The 7,861-nt window shown below is 53.8% G+C and overlaps 1 protein-coding gene across 11 annotated transcripts in view; it reads right to left on the minus strand.

The window, feature by feature from the left end:
- KIDINS220 (kinase D interacting substrate 220) overlaps positions 1-4,385 on the minus strand; it is a 101,783-nt gene extending 97,398 nt beyond the window's left edge. For all 11 annotated transcript variants that reach the window (XM_039231071.1, XM_039231074.1, XM_039231073.1 and 8 more), the window contains exon 1: positions 4,241-4,385. The gene's annotated coding sequence lies outside the window, so the exon portion shown is untranslated. The remainder of the gene's footprint in view (positions 1-4,240) is intronic.
- Positions 4,386-7,861: the final 3,476 nt, after the last annotated feature.

Consider the following 7,861-nt stretch of genomic DNA (forward strand, 5'->3'; position numbering starts at 1 on the left):
CTGTCACCACACTAACTTATTACAATACGATTAACTCTACTGACTGGACTCCCCATGCTGTACATCACATCCCCTAGAATATGATACTTTTATCACTGCAAACCAGTAGGAGATTTTTTAAACAGTCATCACCAGTATCCAATGCCTCCATTGGTTCTCACATCTTCTAGGATCAAGTCTAGTACCTCAGTAAGGCACCCAGCATCTGGCCCCACCACCCTTCTCTCTCTGTACCAGCCCCACCCAACCCCACAGCCCAGCCAAGCTGATGCACTCAGAGCTGCCCCTGCCTGCGTCCTGCCCCACACACCTGCCTGTGCTCAATTTACTCCCTCCGTTTTGAACACTATCCTCACGCCCACTCTGTCAAAGCACTGACCACTGTCCCCAGCATACAAGTTACCACTTTCAGTCTATCGTGCTTCCTAACATCTGAGGTCAGCCGACCCCACTCTCAGTGCCCTCGTTCAGGGCCATCACCATATATGCTAGTCAAGACTCCTGAAGGTAAAAGAGACAAATCTAACCTAGCTTAAGCCAAACAGGAAATGTATTTTAAGGATACTGACTTATTCCCCATAACCACACTGTGGGAAAGGTGGGTGCCCCGGACCCCCAATGCCAGTAGAATTCTCATTCTCTATTGTAGACCAACTTCTTCTACACAAGTGGGAAAATGGCTGCGAAGAGCTATCTAGGCCCAAATCAGTTTCTCAAATGAGAGAAAGCGGACTATTGTCTGTTCCCAGATTCAAAAGTCCCAGACCAAGTGCCAACCAGAGCCAATTAACTATGGTCACAGGGCCGGGAGGGGGTTACAGGTCACCAAGTGCTGGCACTGTTTTCGGAAAAGAGGAAGTGTGTAATCTAGGCACTTGTCCTGAAAACTCCTACCGCACCGCTTCTCACCTGAATCAATGTCAAGGTTCCTGGCTCACGTCCCCTCTCTCCAGCCTCCCCCCACCTCAATCAAACTGCCACACCGAAGCAAGAGTGATCTAATATACATTCCTTCTTAAAATCCTTCTGTTAGTTCCCCATAAACTCATGCTGGGAGAACAAAACATGACGGTTTTATCACTCACGAGTTATTCAAGGAACTGAAGCCCCCAAAGCCTTTAAACGCCATTGTAAATGCTCCATATTCAAGTCTGTAACTCCTGTGAAAAGCTCTGCCCTGAGCAGAGCAGTGATTCCTGGATTACGATGGCGAAGACATGCAGATCCTTCACGATCCGGCCACATCTAACCATTCCAGCCTCGTCTCTGTCTCCCCTCCCAGAACCATCCCTCCCACCCTCCACCCAAACCTGCTTCCACACTCCCAGGTCCAGGCAGACTAAGCTACTTGCAACCTCTGGCTGCCCCACATTTTCTTTTTTCTAGGCCTTTGCACTTCCGTCCCCCTCAGCTTAGAAAGCCCATCCTCCACAGATATGCCCGGACAGTTTCTACTCATCTTGTGGACGTGGGTCTAACATTATCTTCTTCTGGAAGCCTCCACCGACTGGCTGCTTACCCTGAGCTGGGTCGGGGCCCTGACTCTCTGACTCCACACCCTGTGTGTACACCTAAATTTGGACTGCTCATACACCATCGTACTCATCCTCATCCACAACTCTAAACTCCCAAGTTCTTGCAAGAAACACCTTACAGCTAGCACAAGGCCTATAAAATTGGGGCTGAGACAGAGAAAAGCAGCCCCTGGCTGTCAGGACTTGGCCTGGCGCACACCACTAGACCCTGGTGTTCTCCTGCGAAGGTACACGCAGACAGCCACGTGACTCTGTAGTGTGCACCCAAGAGACAACGAAGAGCATGGATGAGAGTTTTAAGTAAATGTGAGAGCTAAGACTGGAAAGTGAGGGTGGCTGGCGAATCCTAACTTCTTCAAAGACAAAGGCTGTCTCTCCTTCGTTCTTATCTCCTCAGAACCGACCACAGGAACAGTGCAACTAGAAATATCGCAGATGGCAGAGGCATACCAAACGGGCCTCATCTGTAGGTCTCTGCCTGTTTTCCACCAGCAGCCATAACCAAGGATGGGCACCTGATCTGGGACCTGTGAGTGCTCCAGAACATAAGCTGGGCCAACGATTCCTCCCTTGAGAACTGGGAATTAGAAACAAAAGACTCAGTTACCATGGACCACTGGCAAAATGATAGTTTTGAGACAGCCAGTCGGCAGAGAGAGAACCTAACAGATAGGAATAGAGAAAACGACTCCTCCTAAGTAAGAACACAAATGTGGCCCCTTGAGAGACAGGCAGAAGGCGAAGCTGCCTTGGATCCTGACTTCTTGCTGATTCTCATTAGGTCCCATAAATCTCCTTTTCCTTGACGTAAAAGAATAAGTCTCCGTCCCTTGCCTTCAAAACAGCCCTAAACAGTGGCAGACGAAGCTGAGCCGCAGACAGCTGCTGAGCAAGGGCAGGAAGAGGGAGATGGCACCCTGGCACGATCCCGGGAAAGCTGACCTCCCAGCAGTGAATGCGGCCCAGACTCGAAAACCACAAAGAATTAGAATTCCCCTGGCAGGTAACCACCACCCGAGACAAACCCACAGAAGAGGGGGCAGGTGGTGGGGATGAAGAAGAAATGACAGATATGAGCCTGAACAATATACGAGCCTCCCTATTTGACCTTTTAACCTACCAAAATATCCAGAAAAGAGATTCTGGATGTAAAGATCAAAGAAACTCTGAGACCGGGGATTTTTTTTTTTTTTTTTTAACTCAAAGATGACTAGATGCCAAGCACAGGTGACCGGAGGAGGGTGCAGCCATTAACCAAACAAAAAAAAGGGAAGTCAGGAGGAAGTCAGGACCTCTCTCTGCAGGGTCACGGCCCCCTCCCTCCTCACCAACCCCGCCGTGGGGTGCTTTGGCTAGGCTGAATCTGAGGTGCTGGTTGGATAATCCACCCAGCATTTGGAAATCACACAAAGGATGCAGAATAAGGATTGTCATACTGTGTCCACCAGTTACTTGGTAAGTTTGCCAAATACACATATTCCTTGGCTTCTCCCCCAAAGAATAACATCTGGTAGATCTGAGATGTGGGCCCAGAACTGACATGTTAACAAGCACCCCAAAAAGATTCTCACGAGAGTGTCCCCGCTACTAAAGCTAGAGAACAAAGAACACGATCTTGCCCGCAGAATTTCTCAGCCTTGACTCTCCATCAACTCCCCTATGGTGCTTTAAAATTTTTTAGATGTTTGGTGTTCAGTGTTGTCAAAGTATGGGCAATGACAAGACGTCAGAATCACACACACACACCCCCACACCCCAGTCCTCCGAAGGGGCGACTCAGGAGCCACACCCCAGGCCAGCTGAATGGGAAAATCAGAGGGTAAGGCTAGGAAAACCACATTTTTAGATAGCGCCCCTAGCGGCTGGCAAAAGACGGTTCCATAAACAACTAGTTATTAATAAGAAAATATTCTTCACTGGTTTAAACCTCTATGTCAATAACGACCTGAAAGAAAAATAACCCAAGACTGACGGCTGACAAAGAAATCGCTTCCCTATAAACAAATCATAGGAGCGTCGCAATCAATGGCTTGCGGATATTTTGCCAGGCAGTTAAAGGCCTACCCAGGACAATGGAGCAATGAAGCCCGATCGGAAAGCAAAGGAAGAAAACCAACCACCCCGCCCTCGGAAGCCCAGGGAAAGAAATCTGGAAGCCTGCGGTAACGGGGCCCGCTGAGGCGGGTCCCCAAGTGGAGGGTGTGCCGGCAGGACAAAAGAAAAACAAAGGTTTCACTCGGGTTCCCCGCCCCCAGCCGAGCACCTCTCCGCCGGCTGACGGACTGACCACCGGAGACTCCGAGTCCCAGGCCTTCCTGGCGCTCCAGCTGGCCGGACCCGGAGGCCCCCCCCCCCCGGGTCCCAGCCGCGAACCCCCGCACCCGGCCTGGCCCTCTCCCCGCCCGGCCGCGGCCCTGCCTCACTGGGCTCCCCCCTCCCCCCTCCCCGGCCGCCGGCCCTCCACGCTCGGCCTCGCCCCCTCCCCACCCACCTCCCTCCTCACCTGGCCGCGGGCCCCTCCCCACCCACCTCCCTCCTCACCTGGCCACGGGCCCCTCCACACCCCGCCTCGCCCCCTCCTCACCAGGCCGCGGGCCCTCCACACACGGCGTCGCCGGGCGAGACACCAGGCCTCGCCCCCTCCCCGCCGGGCCTCGCCCCCACCTACTCTCCCCGTCATCCCGCGAAGCCGACCGCCCACTGACCGTCTGCTAACGCGGCCTGAGGACCGCGCCTACGGCTCGAACGGAAAGGACCTGCTTCGCCGCGGGCGCTGTCAGAGGACGGGAAAGGGAGAGACGGCGGCTTTCGGCGCTCCGCCCTCACCGAACCCGGCGGCCATTTTCCTCCGTCTCCGCGAACTGACAGATCACGTGGCGGCGGGCGGCGGGGCGGGGCGGCGGGTGGCCACGCCCCCGGGCGGCAGGGGCCGGCCCCGAAGGCTGCGGGGCGCGCGCGCGCGTGCGCGCGGCGGGTGCGGTGCGGCGTCAGCGAATCACCGCGCTCAGCCGCCCTCCGGCCCCTCCCCCTGGCCTCAGACGGGGTGCATTTTTGACAAGCGCCGGGGGGCAATATTTTCTTCCTCGTTAGTGTCACTCTTATTATAGTTCATTCAGAATCCCTACCCTCCATCGTAATGAAGCGTCTGCAGAGCTACTTAAACCCAGTTATAAATCCAGGAGACATCGCTCGGGCGTTGCAAACGAAGGCCTGCTCCAGTCCCTTCCTCGGGAGCCCAGAGGCCAGGGGTCGGCCCCGCCGAGCGGGCGGCTGTGGGATCGACCCCCCTGGCCTTCCAGAGAGCCCACCGCCCCCCTCCCCGGCGCCCCGGCCCCTGGGCCAGACCGGGCCGGCTGGCCTCCGCCCTGTCTCTGCCGACGGTACCGGGGACTTTCCCGAGGCCAAGAGCGATGGACCGCTTTCAGCTCACTTCTTACTGTTTGGCTCCGGTCCGGACGCCCTCCTGGAAATGTCCCCCCTCTCTGGGCCGCTGTGACTCTATTCTGCTAGTTTCCCTCCCATTTCTCTGGCTGCTCCTGTCAGATTCCGCCTGCCTTCGATTGGTGGTGTTTCCAGGCTTCAGCGGAAAGCCGACTGTTCCCCGTCCCCACCCAGTGCGACCCTCCCCCCGCACTGCTCCTGTCTGGGGACCTGGCTCCTGCCCCCAGCCGCCGAGACCGAGAGCCGAACTGGGAACTCTTCCTAGACACCTCCTCCTCCCCTTCCCAGTGACACCCCATCAGCCTCTTCATCAGCCCCATCAGTCTAAGCTCCCCACCAGGACTATCCCAGAGCCCCCAACCCTCTCCCCGCCTCTGCCTCTGCCCGGCTCCGAAAACGCTAACAGGTCCTCCAGCAGATTGCCCTCGGGTCACTCCCTTGCTTCAACTCCTCAGCGGCCTTCCATTCCCATAAAGTAAATTCCCAACAAGTACTTAACATAAAAGACTCCTCAGGAGCTGCCCCTCCCCCCGCTTCTTACCGCTGCTCTGTCCCTGGTTTAGCCTGTCCTGCCCCCACCCCCAGGCTGGCAGGAGCTTACAGTTCTGGGAGCAACGGGCCACACACACTCTCTCATTTCCATTCTTTCCAAAGTGTTGTTTACTCCCCAGAACAGTTTTCCCTGCCTCGGGTCCCCGCTGACTCCTAGAGATCTTTTTTCTAAGATACAATGGAAGTGGTCCCCAGTTTTGTACAGCTTCCTGGATGACTTCAGCCAGACCATCTTCTGTATCCATGGTGACTAGCGGACACTCAGAGCATGTGTTAAAGCATTTTTAAACCTGTTTACCTGTCTCCTCCCACTGGGTCAGTCCATCCTTACTCCACAGCAACCCCCTTACGCTGTTTGGAACAGCGTCTGGCCTTAATAAACCACTGAGGAAGAACCACACTCTTTACAATGCTGCCAAATGATTTGGGGGCACTCCCTCCTTGTCTCATGGATGTCACACCAACATCTGATGGAGCCATGCTCCTCGTTGACTTTTTCTAGAAGTTGCCGGATTGACCCATACAGAAATGCTTTTCAATGGTTCCCAGCCTTGGCACATCAGACCCACCCCAAGACCTTCTTAAACACTAAGACCCCACTTGGGGATTTAAAAACTATCTCCCCAGCTGATTCCAATGACATACCATCCTCAGACTTGGGTCTGAGTCCCATCGTGTCCAAATCAGTGATTTCAATATGAACATACTGTTTTAACGTCAAATAATTTTTTGAAGGCTTACACAGGATAGCAGGTGACATTTTAGTAACCACTGACCGTGAGAGGGACATGGGCATTGGAATTGGTGGTTTGATAAGAATCAGTAGCCCCAGAAAGGTAACCTGGGCTCGAAGCATAACGAATTAAGTAGCCATCCAGGCATCTGACAGATTTTCTGGAGGAGTTTGTGCACACACAGAAAATGTGACTCATGTATCAGAGATGGGCCAAAAGGCACCGACGGTCTCCCTGAAGGGTCTTGGCCAGAGAGATGATGACTCGGGGAGGCAGGGTTCCCGAATCCTTGCACGCCTTCCCCTGTGGAACAAACACTGCTGGGGGAGGAGCTGCCCCCGTGATGACCCCCACTCGCCCCAGCCCATTCACCCCATAATTGCTGTAAGCGCAGCAGCACTGCCTGGTGAGCAGAACCACCCTTTCCTACAAGGCCAGGGGGCTGGTGTTGGACAGGCCTGGGCGGCCGCCCCCGCTGAGCTCTGCCCACCCACCGGGTGTGCGCAGAGCGCAGAGCCAGTGAGCCAGCACACCAGAGCACCTCTCCTGGGGACGCTGGAATATACTATACGCTGGAATATACGAGAGTAATCCAGATACGGAGGCTGAGGCGGGGCAGGAAGCTGTGGGCCTCCCGCCGAGGTGGTGGCCCTGGGGACTTCTCACTGAAGAGCCTTGCAAATTCCGTTCTAGAAGTGCGACTTCCAGTCCCAGACGCCAGAAAGACAGTCGCCTATGCTACCTGAACGTCCTCCCTTCCCCTTTCCCCCAAATAAAAATCCCTGAAGATATTCAGTGTACAGTGGTTCTTTTAGGAATATTTTTTAAAACAGTCCAGATGAAGCCTGCAATGAAGCTTCTGGAAACTGGCTTTAGTCCAGCCCACATTTTAGTGGAGGATGAGAGGAAGAAGGTCGGATGAGGCAGAGTGGGAGGAGAGAGAAGCCCTGAGGGAGAGAAAAGATCTCACCGGCTAGGGCTCCCTCTCCATTGCAGGTCTGACCTTAAGCTCAGGGGTTTTAGTATTACACCAGGCCCAGCCTTCCATTACCGAAGTGAAACATTTTAAACCAAAAGTGAACAGCTAATTTTATTATTCTTAGGAAATTTATTTTTTTTAAGTTTACTTATTTATTTTGAGAAAGAGAGAGAGCACATGGTGCTCACACACAAGAGCGGGGGAGGGGCAGAGAGGGAGAGAGAATCCCAAGCAGGCTCCACCCTGTCGGCACAGAGCCCGATGTGAGGCTCGATCCCATGAACTGCAAGATCATGATCTGGGCCGAAATCAAGAGTCGGTCGTTTAACCGACTGAGCCACCTGTGTGTCCCAAGAAGGAAAATAATTAAGTGATGAGCCCTGCTGGCTATTTCAGCGGGGGGTGGGGAGCGACGGGGAGCCAGAGAGCTTATGCAGGTGCGATCCTAAGGAAAAGTAGAGTTATATTATAATCCCACCGCATCCCATTCTTCTCCATCGACACAACGGTTACATTTAGGAAATTACATCTATTTTGATGATATATATTTCTAACTCATGCCCAATGTCGTTTATTCCTTTCGTACCTAAGGACTCTAATACTACCATCTCGCCACTATG

Source organism: Hyaena hyaena, unplaced genomic scaffold (genome assembly GCF_003009895.1).
Source record: "Hyaena hyaena isolate Hyena2069 unplaced genomic scaffold, ASM300989v1 scaffold_53, whole genome shotgun sequence".
In the NCBI taxonomy this organism is placed as follows: domain Eukaryota; kingdom Metazoa; phylum Chordata; class Mammalia; order Carnivora; family Hyaenidae; genus Hyaena; species Hyaena hyaena.